This window comes from Diabrotica virgifera, chromosome 1 (genome assembly GCF_917563875.1).
Source record: "Diabrotica virgifera virgifera chromosome 1, PGI_DIABVI_V3a".
NCBI lineage: Eukaryota > Metazoa > Arthropoda > Insecta > Coleoptera > Chrysomelidae > Diabrotica > Diabrotica virgifera.
The window spans coordinates 296962671-296979180 of NC_065443.1; the positions used below are offsets into that span (position 1 = coordinate 296962671).

At 34.6% G+C, this 16510-nt stretch overlaps 1 protein-coding gene across 1 annotated transcript in view; it reads right to left on the minus strand.

Moving 5' to 3' along the window:
- LOC126885627 (protein turtle) overlaps positions 1-16510 on the minus strand; it is a 672203-nt gene that overhangs the window by 316230 nt on the left and 339463 nt on the right. The window contains exon 3 of the mRNA XM_050652257.1: positions 14709-14748. The gene's annotated coding sequence lies outside the window, so the exon portion shown is untranslated. The remainder of the gene's footprint in view (positions 1-14708; positions 14749-16510) is intronic.

Sequence of the window (16510 nt, forward strand, 5' to 3'; positions counted from 1 at the left end):
CCAAATGGTGAAATAATGCAAAACATTGGAAAAAATCTAAATGAGATAACATGGAGTTTTCATAGAGAAAAAAGAAGGAAAACAAAAATGTAAAAATTTAAACTTCAAATTTTTAGCGTGTAAATGTTATTGAATTGGTAAAAGTTATTCGAAGTATATTAGAAAAAAGGGGCACAAAGGGCAGCTCCCAGAGCAAACCATGGCCGGTGAGAGAAATCCTGTCAGCGTAAAGTTTAGGTGGGTGTACGACCGACGACAGCCTTTGTCATGGGCCATGGTTCGCCAAGCTGAACCAGTTTTCACTTGAAGATCCTTTTTGTGGGGGATCATCCCATTCTGAGTTAGGTTTTACAGTTGCTGGTGTGACTTCGCTGTTTCCACTACCTTTCTCCATTCTTCTTGCTCTTTGATTTTCCTTCCTATATTTCTAATTTCCATACTTCTTAAGTCTTCTTCCACTTGTTGTCTCCATCTGAGTTTAGGCCTGCCTCTGGTTCTTGTACCTGGTGGTATCCATTCGGTTATAACTCTTAAGTGATTGTTCTTCTCTCCTCTCATTATGTGTCCATACCATCTAATTCTCTGTGCTTTTATTGCTCTAACTATGTTCTCTTGACCCATCCATTCTTGTATTTCGTGTTTCATCCATTGTCTTGCATCCTCTTCGTTTTCTCTCTTTGGCCCCAGAATTTTTCTCTCAAAAACTTTCAGCTGCTCTTCTTCTCTTGCTGTTAATGTGAATGTCTCCAAAGCATATAGCACTATTGGTCTTATGATCGTTTTGTAGATTTTCATTTTTGTGTTTCGGCTTATCTGCTTATCTCTGAAATTTTTTAGAATGCTTTGTTTCCCGCTTGAATTCTTCTTTTCATATCTACATTTTTATTTCTTCTGTTGACTAATACTCCCAAATATTTGAACGTTTCAACCTCTTCGAAGCTGTGTGCGTCTATTGTCATTTCTGTCAGTTGTGTCTTCTTTTTCTTGATTACATTCATGTATTTTGTTTTATTTTCATTTATTTCCAGTTCTCTCAGTTTGGATTCGTCTTCTATTTCTTGGAAGGTTTTCTTTAATGCCCTTTTATCTGTTGCTACCTGGCTACGATTTACTGGGAGCCACCTATGATAAACATTACGGCGTCGCAACCTACATTCGCTGCAATATAGAAAATGGTTTCCTACTTTCTGCTTCCAATGAAAATAATATACATGAAGTAGTCACCAAGATCGGAGATATTACCGTAGTTAACATATACAAACCTCCAGCCACTACATGGAACCCAGAAGTGCTAAAGACTCATCCACATCCTACTATATACATCGGCGACTTCAACAGCCACCACGAAATGTGGAAGTACACCACGAATGATGAAAATGGGGAGGCACTAGTAGAATGGTCCGAAGAGCAAAACACATATCTAGTTTTTGATGCCAAAGACAGAGGAACATTTAAATCAGCTGCATGGAGAAAAGAATATAACCCAGACCTATGTTTTGTCTCAAAAGATACCGATGACAGACCACTAACAACTGCGAGAAGTGTCCTTGCAGACTTCCCACATACTCAACATCGTCCGGTGCTTATCACCATCGGAATATCAATTCCAATAATTAGATCATATCCTCGACCCAGGTGGAATCTTAGAAAAGCAAACTGGAAGAAGTTCTCTGAACAACTAGACCGGACCTTGAGCTGGGTCCCTCCAACCAGCAAACATTATGAGAGGTTTGTAGGCGCAGTAATAAGCACTGCCAAGAAAACCATCCCTAGCGGGTATCGCAAAGAATATGTGCCTGGATGGACTGAAACATGTGAAGACTTATACACGAAGTTTCTCGAAAGTGGTGACCGAGAAATAGCCGATGAGCTTTTACACAACATCGATACAGCTAGACGCCAAAAGTGGATAAAGACTGTCGAAAACCTTGACTTCAAAAAATCAAGCCGACAGGCATGGTCCTTGTTGCGGAAAATTGGAGGAGCTAACCAGCTGGAATCCAGAGAGTCTAAAATGTCTCCTAACAAGGTTGCCTCCCATATAGTATCTCTATCCAGAGCTCCACGAGATCGAACACATACTACCAACGTGAAAAGAGACTTAAGGGCATTAAAACAAATGAACAGAACGAACTCCGAATATTCAGCAAGAATACTTATTTCTGAAATCACACATGCGCTGAAAGAAATGATATCAGGTAAAGCACCTGGCTTTGATGGTATCCATCCAGAGTTCTTGATACACAGTGGTGCATACACGAAACAGTGGCTTGCAATGTTCTTTAATGATATACTTCAGTCAGGTAACATTCCTTTCTCACTTAAGCGAACAAAGATAATTGCAATTCCGAAACCGGGCAAATCAAACGATAAGCCAGAAAACTACCGCCCCATAGCTCTACTCAGCATGGTATATAAACTATTAGAAAAGCTTCTCCTCAACAGAATTAGTCACAGGATACTAGAAAATGTCCCCATTGAACAAGCTGGCTTCCGCTCTCATCGAAGCTGTACGGATAAGTGCTGTCATTAACAACTTTTATAGAAGCTAGTTTTCAAAAGAAACAAAAGACAGCAACAGTATTTATAGATCTAACAGCAGCATATGATACTGTTTGGAGACAGGGATTAATATATAAACTGGCCCGCATTATCCCCTGCAGAAAGATAATTAACCTCATTGACAACATGCTGACCAACAGAGCCTTCCAGGTTATAATGGGAAAGGAGACGAGTAGACAGATGAAACTTAACAATGGTCTTCCACAGGGTTCTGTCCTTGCCCCTTTACTTTTCAGCCTCTATATTGCTGACATGCCTGAAACCGAATCTCGGAAGTTTGGATATGCTGACGACTGGACCCTTGCAACAAGCCACCAATCTTTAGAAACTACAGAAATCACTCTCACGAATGACTTATCCATCCTCAGCGAATACCTTAAGAAATGGAGACTACAGCCAAGTACTACAAAAACTGAAGTATCAGCTTTTCATCTAAACAACAAGTTGGCAAACAGAGAATTGCGAGTGTATTTTAATAACAAGCTATTTAAACACAATAAATACCCGAAATACCTTGGGGTTACTCTAGACAGAACGCTCACATTCAGAGTACACCTGACGAAAACAGCAGCAAAATTGAAAACACGCAGCAATATAATACAGAAACTCTGCGGCACTACATGGGGGTCCACAGCATCAACATTAAGATCCTCTGCTCTTGGCCTGATATATCCGGTGGCAGAATACTGTGCTCCAGTGTGGCTAAATAGCAGGCATACCCACCTGGTCGACACCCAACTAAACCGTACTATGCGTATGATAACAGGCACAATTAAGCCCACCCCTACAATGTGGCTACCTACCCTTAGTAATATAGCACCACCCAACCTACGCCGCGAACATGCATTGGTTAAAGAATATAACAAAATAATGGACAGTCGCCAGCTTCTAGTCCACAACGACATCCCCGATATTCTTGGAAACCGTCTCCGATCCAGGTTACCCCCTCTACAATCTGCTCAAGCGCTGCAGCAATCCAACTTTGACTTAAATACCCGATGAAGAGAAGATTGGGAAAGTAGGACAGATCCGCATTACCATAGTCTACCGGACATCATAGGGAAACCTGGCGAATTTGAACGTCCCCGTAAGATTTGGGCAGCCCTTAATCGAATTCGAACAAACTGTGGAAGATGCGCCGACTCCCTCCACAGATGGGGTAAACTCCCCTCGCCTTCTTGTGACTGCGGCGCTGCAAGACAGACGATCAGTCACATTGTTCAGGACTGCCCACTCAGAGCATACACAGGCGACCCTATAGACTTTGTAATGGCAACCGAAGGGTCAATCGAATATATAAAAAAATTGGACATCTGTTTGTGATGCATTGTATAATGCATAAATCTAAATATATTCTGTGATATACTTAAGCCATACGCTAAATAAAAATATGTTGCTACTATGGTTATATCGTCCGCATATCCAATTATTTGTACTGCATTTTATTTATAGTTCCTGCGTTTGACTACTTTTTTATTATCTTGTCTAATGATAGAATAAATAGTACCGATAAGAGCGCATCTCCTTGTGAGATGTAATCAAAATTGAATTATTTGGAGGAGTTTATAAAGAAATTCTTCTTAATATTCCAACTTCACCATGACTTGTTCTAACGTGATTACGGTAACTGTTATCTTCACTCTGTCTCGACATCTCTACTGACCAATGAGTTTTCCGTCATGTACTGTTTGGTGGTGTACTACTGGTATTTTTAGACGACATTTCCACCGTGTATGACTACTTTTGCCCGGTGTGGATTTAAGCCTTTGAAGGAAATTGGATTTATAAAATATAGATTGTATATTAATGAAGTGTTTTCACTAAAGTTAGCGCACTGGTCGTGTATTCGGGTTGAAAGGGCCTAATACAATAATCTTTTTGAAATGCAGGATTGAAAAATTGATGAGGTGTGGTGTATTATACGTATATACTTGTTACACACGCTAACGAAGTGGATAACATGGAAATATGAATGGAAATTCATCAGTTTCGTGTTTACCTGCAAAGTCTGTTGGAATCTTTATATAGGATCATAGTTATTTAATTACAAATCATCATTAATTAGCCTTCTGTTGAGTATGTCATAGGGTTCTTTAAATGTATCTGTATGTTTCACTTTTAAGCAATTCCTGTTCAGAAACTCTCCTGACAAACGAAGACTGGAGATTCCTCAGATAATTTTAAGACAATTTAACCCAATTCATCTAGTCTGAAAATGCTTCCCAAGGGAGCTAGAGCTCCTTGAAGATGGCGTCTTGTAATTAGTTTTTTTAAATACCTCCAGAACGCTTCTAAATTACACGCCTATTTATCTTCCAGAGATTAATCGATTCTATCACTTGTGAATTTCTAGTACTAGTCATAGGGGTCCGTTTTGGGTAGGGCAACCGTTATTTTATCGCATAACTTTTATGTCTTTGACTTTCAAGCAATTTTGATACTGGAATATTAACTCAGTAAGAAGCCACATTTTATTTAGTACTTTGGTATCCAGTACTTTAAAAGTATTTAACATATCCTTATCATACTTGTCAGAAAGTGTAGGTGCTGTACAGTACACCCTACTAAATTATGTTAAAAATAAGTTTCTGGCTACTACCAGAGGCGTATGACAGGGTAAGTCAATGATTAACCCTTCCCATATTCTATGCCACTGGGGGAATTACTATTTTAGCGTAATTGTTTAATCTCCAATACTTTCTATGTAAATAATATACTCTTTATTCGTACCGATAAAATCATTAGTTTTCGAGATATTTGAGGTTAAAAATGAAGGCGCGCAATGCATTAATCAAAATAGCTGTGTCGTTTTATTTTCAACTTCAAATATCTCGAAAACTAAAGACTTTATCGTTACGAATGAAGAGTTTATTATACAGGCCTAGGCCTCTCCGATGATGACTCCAATAAGAGTCGAAAATCGTCGATTCAGAGTGCTGGACTGCGCTCCCTATTCTAAGTGAAAAATAAGATTGTTTTGTCTTCGCATTGCAACTGAATAAAAATGGTATACATTTTTATTGAAGAGTTTATTATTTACATAGAAAATATTGGAGAATCGAAATATTGTGCTAGAATAGCAATTCCGATAGTGGTGTAGAATTTGGGAAGGGTAAACCATCCACTGTCCCCTGTCGTACGCCTCTGATAGTACCGAGAAACGTTTATTTATCATAATTTAGTAGGGTGTACAGTACCTACACTTTCTGCCAAGTATGACAAGGATATGTCAAATAGTTTTAAAGTACCTACTGGGTAAAAATGGTTATTAAATTTTTAAATAAAACACTTTGTAACTCAGTGAGGAACCACCTTTTATTTAAGTGATTTGAGTTAAATCTTAATATTTTGAAGTCTAGAATCTACACCTCATAGATTGGATAATGAATCACCTTGTATTTACCTATGTTGGTCAAATGTATAAAATATGTATAGTAAGTGATCCTTAGATATTTAGGCATAAATTTAGGTTTGGTTGTTAATTTTATTTCTCTTGAACGGCGTTGTCAATACATTTATAATCAAAACTGGTGAGGTAATTTCCAATATTGATTCTTCATTTTTTAATGTTTTTTCAAATGTGTAAAAACCGTTATAAATGAATTATTGTTTACAGAATCAAAACCAGTCAGTTATACTATAACACAAACACGTAGAAAGAATTTTGTATACATACACTGCGGTAAAAGCTTCGATATCAAATAAAAGTCAGGTTTAAAAAGTGGCGATAATAAAAAACGGGAAACCAGATACCTGTATTTGTATGGGTACATCCGAAATATGTATCAACCATCAAATTAATTTTTGGCCATAATCAATGTCGAGATTATTCTGATTTATATGAAATGTGGCCAAAACGAATCGATATAATTCATTGGCAGCCCATGGATAGATATTTTAATTAAAATATTACTAGGCTTGTTCAACTGAAACGTAACTTTGATCCAAAAAATTACCGGTAAATACCGATGCATACCCTGTTTAAAGAATTTTTGTGGCTGTAGGTCGAAGACTTATTTAACGGCATTTTGTATAGGGCTTTTCATTCACAGCCATTTGTTTCGAGCTTCTGCCATGTGTCACATAATATTAATATTCTACGTTATACGTTATTGGTATATATCAATGATACAAACCAAAGACGTATGACGTAGATATATTAATATTATGTGACGCATGACAGAAGCTCGAAACAAATGACAATCGATGAAAAGCCCTATTCCTTCGTTCATCTGAAAACGATGATGGCCCTTTTCACAGGAATTTTTCAGTGCGTCACAAGTGAGAGAAAAAAAAGGTAAGTCCGTGATATTACACATTTATACCATGACATTTTGGTTAAATCTGACAGTGACAGTTGTCAGAATCTTAATCAGCCAAATATGAAAAGGCTATTGCAGTATAACCCTTTAATTTGTAATTTGGTATAAAAACAAATCAATTTTGTTTATTGCATTTATAAAATGGTATTTTCTTTGATTTGTATAGTATTATAAATTGTACAGATTATAGTCGTAATACATAATTCGTAAATCATTTTTTATTCGATTATAGCGCCATCTATCAACAGCTAGAATAAATGTTAGAAATGACTGTAATCACGGAAGGACGATTTTTTTGTCACTTTCAACTTAATGCCTTAGAAAGAAATCGAAAAACTGTGACGCACTGAAAAGTGCCTACGCAAAAGAGATTACCTTCTAACGCCATTTTCAGTGGGCAAAATGTGGGTGAAAATTGTACAGCGATAAATCGGAACTACAGCGTGGATACTTTATCCTCTATTTATTTAGTTGTAGATTTTTTCACTTCTTCAGCGACATAAGGCCGAGCATTTTCGTGCAGAAGAATGACAAGCTTTTCTGGACGTTTTGGTCATAATACTTGATAAACCTTGTTTAAAGTTTCCCCATACAGGTTTGAATTTGAAGGTTGAAATTTGTATTGCCGCACAATGATTATATTTGGACGAATTGTTATCAATAAAAGCCATTTTAAAGTCACTATACTTAAAATAGTAGTGAAAAATTAAAAACAATATGAACTGATCAGTGTGACGTGTATAAACATAATAGTAGAGGAGGAAAGTATGCTAAAGCAGTTACTGGAGCGTTATGGGGACCTATTGGGTTGTGAAGAGTAGGTCCTAAATTCCTAAAACCAAAAAAAGTTAAGTTAACTTTTCCATAAAGTGGGGGACTTTCCATTTTTTTAATTTAATTTTGCATTTCCAACAATCGTTTTTTCCGATTATAGCGCCATCTATCCATAATTCGAAAAAATGTCTCGAATAAAAGTTGCTTATGTTTACGTAAAGAATTCAAATCTGCAATAGAAATTGGGGCTCCTATTTAAGATTTTAAAGTAACCCCCCACCCCACCTCCGTGGGGGGTCGAATTTGATGCCATTCGATAGATTTTTCAAAAATATTGAATACGTGTATTTTGCAGTTTTTCGATATGATGTTCATTTCGCGAAATATCGCGGGGTTCTTCTTTAAAATTTTAAATTTACCCCCACCCCTCTCCGTGGGGGTCGTGTTTGGTATCATTCGATAGATTTTTAAAAAATATTGAACAGGTATTTTTTAGTTTTTCGATCTGACGTTCATTTCGCGAAATATTCTTTTTTTTTTGTAAAACTTTGTAACTCACCCATTTCCTTACGCCCAGCTCAAATCGTAAATACGCATTTTTTTTAAATGTTCACAAAAATACTTAACTAAATTATTTTCATTATTATACTTATCACATTAAGTAAACCAGTATTACTAACGTCTGTCATTAATTTTGACAGAAGTTGTTCATGGTTGATTGATGTTTTTCATCTCTTTCTCATTCTTTCCCTTCTTTTTCCCCAATTTCTACTCTACTATGACTTGCAGTATTATTTATTGTGTTATGTTTTGTATAATATATCCTATCCACCTTATTATTTGCGTTCTTTTTGCAGCCGTTACACTGGGTTCGTCGTACAATTCTCATCTTAACTTTTGATTTGGTTTTCTTTTCCATTCTCCTTTTACTTTTCCCCCAAATATTTTTCTCAACAGATTTCTTTCTCCTACTTCCAGTACTGCCTGTCTCAGCATCTATGTTGCGCAAACCATACAACATTGAGAGAGAAAGATAAGCCTCAGGGAAGTATGTACCTCCAATAACAGTCATGATATTATAAGTCATGATTTTATCATCTATTAATTTTCCTGCATAGAAATCGAAAGAGGTGTTAGACAGGGTTGCGTGTTGTCCTCGTTGTTATTCAATCTATACAGCGAAGCTATTTTTAAGGAAGTAATATCAGAGGAAGAACAGGGTATATCAAATAAGGAAAAAATCTTGAACAACATAAGATTCGTAGACGATACAACTATTTTTTCAGACAGTCTAGAAGCACTGCAAGGATTAGTAAATAGATTACATCAAGTCAGTATAAAATATGGACTACAAATGAACGTTAAGAAAACCAAGTTTATGATTATTTCTAAGCAACATACAGTAGAAATGCAAGATATCGAGGGAAAACAAGTAGAAAGTGTGAGTACCAACTACAAATATCTGGGAACCTGGGTAAATGAAATTAACGACCAAGGTAGAGAAATCAGGACAAGCATTGAAATTGCAAGCCAAGCATTTATAAAAATGAAAAAAAAAATTGTTAATCAAGACCTTCCTCTGGAGTTGAGGATACGAGCCTTAAGATGTTACGTGTTCTCGACTTTGTTGTATGAAATGCAAAGCTGGACACTAACAGTAGGTAATATAAAGAAGCTGGAAGCCTTTCAGATGTGGTGCTATAGAAGGATTTTGAAAATACATTGAATCCAACGAGTTACAAATTCAGAAGTGTTAAGAAGTCTACAAAAGGATTGTGAGGTCCTAAAGAACATCAAAACAAGAAAGTTGGAATATTTAAGCCACATTACCAGAGGTGCGAAATATGAGATATTAAGGCTCATAATTCAAGGTAAATGATTAAGGGTAACATATCCACACGACGACGAAGAATTTCTTTGCTGAGAAACCTAAGAGAATGGTATAACTGTGCTGATAGCCAACCTCCGATAGGAGAAAGAAATACAAGAAGAAGAAGAAGAAGAAGAAGAAGAAGAAGAAGAAGAAGAAGAAGAAGAAGAAGAAGAAGAAGAAGTGTCTTGTGTCCTGGTGCCAAGTATATGTATACAGTATGTCCCTGTAAGTTATATCCATATTGAAAACTTTTTTTATTATTAATTTTACGAAAAAAAGTTATTCTTTATAAAAAGCTCGGCATGGTCCAAAAACTAAGATTTAACCATCAAATATCAAATTTTTTGAATATTATACGAGTCAAAAAGTTTGAATTTCACTCAAGAGTAAAGCAGCTTTATTTTTCGTAATATTGGAAATTGCTATTATGAAAAGTTGTTTGGAATTAAAACTATATTTTAATATGCAATTACATCCTTCTAATTAAAAAAAAATTTTTTTTTCAAAAATTATTGATAACTATCATTATTTTTTCAGTTACAGTGGAACCCCGATAAGTCGGCCCCCGATAACCCGGAAGTCCGGCTAACCCGGACAGATTTTCATCAGACAAAACAAAAAAATTTTCACTTCGACTGAATTTTTTACCAAGAAATAAACAATACTCTATACAACTGTACGTAATTTAGATGTACTGTGCATATGGATCTCATGTTTTGGCATTTATAATGGGGTTTATCTCTATCGTATTTTATTAATTTTTACCATATTCTCCGGCTTACCCGGATTTTCGATAACCCGGATCGGCCACGGTCCCGATTAATCCGACTTATCGAGGTTCCACTGTATTTCAATTCTGATAACTCTTTTATTATTAATTTTACGAAAAAAAAAAATGATTCTTAATAAAAAGTTCTGCATGGTCTAAAACTTAAAATACAACCATCTTATATCAAATTTTATCAATTTTATACGAGGTATGTCAAAAAAGATAAATTTAGATCAAAAGTAAAGTACCTTTATAGTTCAGAGTATTTCAATTAGAAGGATGTAATTACATACTGGAACATAGTTTTTAATTCTAAATAATTTTTCATAATAACAATTTTCGATATTGTGAAAAATAAACGTATTTTACTCTTGAGCGAAATTCATGTTTTTTGACATACCTCGTATAAAATTGATAAAATTTGACATAAGATGGTTGTATTTTAGATTTTAGACCATGCAGAACTTTTTATTAAGAATCACTTTTTTCGTAAAATTAATACTAAAAGAGTTATCTGAATTAAAATAACTGAAAATAATTTTAGTTATCCATAATTTTTCAAAAAACAAATTTTCAATTAGAAGGATGTAATTGCATACTATAATACAGTTTTTAATTCCAAACAACTTTTTATAATAGCAATTTTCAATATTTTGAAAAATAAAACTACTTTACTCTTGAGTGAAATTCAAACTTTTTGACATACCTCGTATAATATTCAAAAAATTTGATATTTGATGGTTAAATCTTAGGTTTTGGACCATGCAGAGCTTTTTATAAAGAATAACTTTTTTTCGTAAAATTAATAATAAAAAAGTTTTCCATATGGATAAACTTACAGGGACATACTGTATATATTTTTGCGGGGATAGAATCCGTTCACGATTTTCAGGTCAAAGATAGTGTCTATTTACTAACGAACTATCTTATTTATTAATAAGTATGCTGCTTCCCTATGTGATTCCTTTATCATTTTTTTAAATTACACTTTTTCGCACTTATATTTTACCTTACAATATATTTGTACAGTTTGATGTATAGTGTTTGTTCATTTAGAAGAAGAAAAGTAAACACCCTTGAAAACAACTAGAACTCGTGACCTCCAGAAATCAAACAAAAAGTCGATTTTAAAACCCACTAAATCAACAACCAACAAAACCACTTCAAGTGCAGCAGCGCTTCCAAACAACATTGTTGACGGGATTTTTTGGCTGTCGCCGTAAATCTACAAAACTGCTCACCTGTTTTATTTAATTTTAAATACTGGACGTCTCCTGGAGAATTTATCGTTTCTGCCAGTAAATGTTTTGCGGGATTGTACACTTTCATAATTTCTAGAAAAGTATGTTCGGAATGTATATTTTATGTTGAGCTGCAGGCTTAATTGACCGTGATGAATGTGTTTTGGAGTAGAGAAAAAGTAAAAATAATTTGGGATTTGAGACACAATGTAGAATCCTGGGAATATAGACAGATACAAAATACGAATTCAACTCGTTACTGCAGAGATTAAGTATTTTCGATAATTTTCAAATATAATTTTTTCAGTTAATCATAAGAGGCAAGAACTAAAATTCGAATTGTTATCCTCTGATGTCTTTTAAGATGTAAAAATAAGGCAAAACAGAGTGATGGATTAGTTGGCAAGGGGATCTATAATTGCATCCACGACCTGCCGTTCACCGTGATAACAATCTTTAGGGAACTAGTTCCTTTTATATCCACAAAAGTTTTTTCGACTTATTTACATTTTAATTTGAAAGATATATGTTTTAAGTTTAACTTTCTGCGGATAAGGTCATGCAGGGCCGTGCGGTGCTATGATGCGGTGAGGCAGTCGCATCAGGCGGCATCACAAGGGGGCGGCATAATCAGTAAAATGAAAATACATCAAAATAATCATAGGAATAAGAAAGGGTGTGCAAAATAGAACCTTTGAAAAATATCCGATGGTGTGTGTCACTCGAGTTTAAGGCTAAGGCCAGACAAGCGATAATTTACGTCGCCGTAATGGAGCGCGAAAAATGGGTCCTATCCTATCTTGCTATGTTGCTGCGCGATATTTTACAGCTCGTCTGGCCATCCACTACTCTCACCGTGGGACCCATTTTCGCGCTTCATTTTACTGCTCTTGCGGCGCCGTAAATTATGGCTTGTCTGACCTTAAGTTAAAGCATGCCACTATGCCACTCTGTAAACTTAGTTTTAAAAGTGAAATCGTCTTCTTCTACAGAAACAATAACCTTTTTTTGTATTATACAAGAGCTGTACACTTTTTTTTTCTACAAAGCGTTGGGAAGCTCCGAAAAAACATGTTTCACACCTAACTTTAAAACCATTAAGCGATACTAGTAGATGATCAAGTCGAATAGATGCATTGAAACCTTTAAAATTTTGTGAAATAATATGATGCCTTATTCGAAATAATAGAAGACGTCAACAAAAATACAGAACCTAAGTTAAAGCACGAGGATTAGCAAAAAATATTAAAAATTATAAATTTATATGCGGTATAGCTCTTTGGCATGATATTTTATTTCATATAAATTCGGTCTTAGTCTTGAAGATGTTGCAACATGTAACTATAAATTTGTCAGATTGTGCAAAAAGGTTGTCAGAAACAATAAAAAAAACATTAAAAGCTACAGATAATCTGGCTATGACCAAACGAAAATTACTGCTAATGAAATTGCAGAAAATCTTGATATAAGCTCCGAATTTGAAAAAAGCGTCAATTTAATGACGAAAAATCTATGGATGAGCTCTTAATCGAAGAAGATAAATTTAAAATAATTTTTTTTATCTATATTTTAGACATTGTCATTAATTCTTTGATTGTTCGATTTTCCCTTCTAAAAATTCACAAACAAATAAATTTTTGATATTTTTAAATTGGGGGAAATAAATGATAAAACACTAAAAAAATATTGTATGAATCTTCATGCAATACTTTCAATAGAAAAAGAATCGGATATTTAGACAAATGGTCTTCTAGAAGAATTGTGTGATATATCCCAAATGATAACATAGTGCATGAAACCTTTAGAAGTTTTGAACTATTTCTGTACACCCAAATAGTTGTATCGCTAAAGGATTTTATTAACACTCCATGTCAAGGTAGTGACTGGGGAAAGAAGTTTTTCAAAATTAAAAATTATTAAAAACTGTTTACGAATCTCCATAAGACAAACAAAACTAAAAAAATTAGCACTCATTTCAATAGAGTCCTCACTGGCTGCTACTTTAGACTACACCAATCTGATTGAGGAATTTGCCAAAATTAAAGTCAGAAGGGTAAAATTGTAATTTTTGTAAATATTATTTAATGTTAATATGTATTTCATTTAATTTAAATTATGTTTTGATTTTAAAATAAAATTGTGGTCATTTTGTACAGTTGCATTTAATAAAAATAAAAGTTAGTTATATTTAAGGGGCGGCATTTCAAAGACTTGCATCATATTGAAAAAATGTACCGCACGGCTCTGAGGTCATGTTACGGACATGTTTCTGCGGATAAGGTCAACGCAAACCTGTATAATGAAACAAAGTAAGTTATCAATCGAAGTAGCACAGAAAACGACCATAAATATCTTTCCCATACCACCAGATTGACAACAGGTGGAATACTTTCTTTGGTTACAACCTCCCGAGATTTTCAAAATTTATAAATCAAACATGATGCCGAGGAAATTAAGATGAGAGAATTTTAAATACTGATGAGGGCGAAAAGACCTCCGAAACCGGTATAGACTCTTCCTGCACTCTCCGATTTAACCAGAGTATTATGAAGCTGCTGCATTTTCGTCTTGCAAAGAAATTGAAAATGTTTATACATTTTTCTGTATAATTAAACTTTGAACAAGCTCCATCAAGCAATAATACGAAAACGTTCAGAAAAGCTCTCCCCTGGTGTCATTATTCTGCACGACACGAAGAAATGGAGGTTATTAGAGCATCCACAATATAGTGCCGATTTCTCTCCATATGATTTTCACATACTTGGGCTAAAGGTAATCGTTTTCCTGTTGGACGAATAAGTACAAGATGCCGTAAAAGAACTCTTCGAGCAAGGCCTACAAGAATTATTTAAGCAACATCGGTTGCTAAAACAATGGGATATGTGCCGTAAATATTAATTATTTGAAGGTATATTTGCCAATACTTTTTGCTAAGCCCAAGATGGTTTTGAATTGAACAAGCTTCGTAAATAATCTTGTCAGTCAAAAAATTCTTCATCACTACTTTATGACATTACGTTGGGGAACCGTCATAAAAAATGCCATCAATAATTTTCAATTTATTGATAGCATTAAAGCAATAAAGCAAAAAATGGTAAGATAAAACAAAAGAAAAGATTATTGAAAAATAAAGAGATAAAGGGGAAGTTATAAATGTATTTACTTACCCAGAAACAGTTATCAACGTTAAAAATAATGCAGATGTATCTGAAACAAAAATAAACAATATTGTAGTTAAAAACATTGCTTAAAAAATTGTTTTTGCTTCAATCCAAAAAGCCAAAAATATTTATAGATTTTATTTATTTTATAACACATTTTATCCAAACACTCCTCTAATATTCAGATTTTCTCCAAAACATTTTCGAACCTAATTTTGTTCGTTTCCTGTCACCTTATGAATTTCGCTAAATTTATTAAAAAGTCTATTTATAAATGTTTACATAAAAGTCTTTTGGTAAGGAGGGAGAGATTCATGCATAAATAATGCTACGTTGAGTTATTTGGTAATTTCCCGTCAATTTATACATTTCAGAATAGGGGGCCTGACCTCCTCAGCCGCCCCTTCGGCTCGAGCAGGGCCTTCAGGTGAAAGATAACAATACAGCAATATGTCAAGAAAACTACGAGGGAAGTAAGGAGTTTTTGAAGACTGTTTAAGTGGAATAAACGTTTGAAGATTACAAAAATGGATTATTATTTCGATAATCACGATTACTTGCAAGGGAAAAATGCAGAATTGAGGTCAGGATGAACTATTCTATTTAAATAAAGGAAACAATTGCATCGTAAGCTGCACATTCCAAATTAGGGCAGTCAATGAGGGTATGTGGCTCCGAATTCCATCCTACTATATCGATTTACGTGATATTTTCACAGTAAGTAGGGAATAGCCCAAGAAACAAAGTCTACCCTATGCCGATGTGTGCTTTTGTCTTGGGGGCGGTTCCCACCTCTTCTCGGGGGTGGAAAATTTTTTGCTTAAATAACTCCGGAAGTTGCTAGAGAACCTAATACTAAGCAATATCTGTTCTATATTTTTTTTTCGAAAACTCAATACTTTTTGAGTTATTCCTGGTTGAAAATTGGTCATTTTCATTGAAACGTAACACCCTTTCAAACGGTTTTTTTTTGCGAATACCTTAAAAACTATGCAACTAACTAAAAAACCATATAAAACATTTTTGTACATGCTCAAATCAGTTTATTTAACTTGAAATAACAGAGAAACGGTCGATTTTAGATGTATAATGCTACCAATAACTTTTGTTGTGCTTGAAAAGAGCTTTAAAATAAGCAATATTAAATGTCGATTACATTCAAACTATGCGAGATAAACCGTAAAAAATTTGATGACTAACGTATTTTAAGAAAAAAATTAGAAGTATATTTAACCCGTCATCCACAAGAATTTAAATGCATCGTTTTCCTTCTACAATACATTTTACTATAGTGTTCTTTTTATGTTCAAAAAATTGGCGGGTTTAAAATGAATGGTTTTTGAAAAAAATAAGCTCAAATTATTGAGCGCATTTTTAAATTTTCTTAAAAATCTTCCTATTTCTCCATGTAACTCGAAAATGATAAGAGATGCCAAAAAAAAGATGCCATACAAAAATGTAGGTTTCTTCTAGATAAACATTTTGATTTTATTTTTTATAACAGTATCTCTTCTGCAGATATGGAGTTATCGTCCCAGTATTTTGACAATAATCAGTCCCACTTGATCCTGCTTATGGGGTGCGATCTTATCTAGATTTTCCTTTCCTGAGCCTATACAGTCAGTCGGATATGCCACCTTTCTCTATTATATCCTTTTCCAGACTTGCCTTTACAAGAATCTCAAAAATCTTGGCTAAGGTATTTAACAGGTATATAGGTCTGCATAGCCCAGACTCCTCTAACTCCTCCGTTTCGAGATAAGTACGAGATTTGCCGTTTTCAGATCTCCTGGGAACTCTTTCCTTCT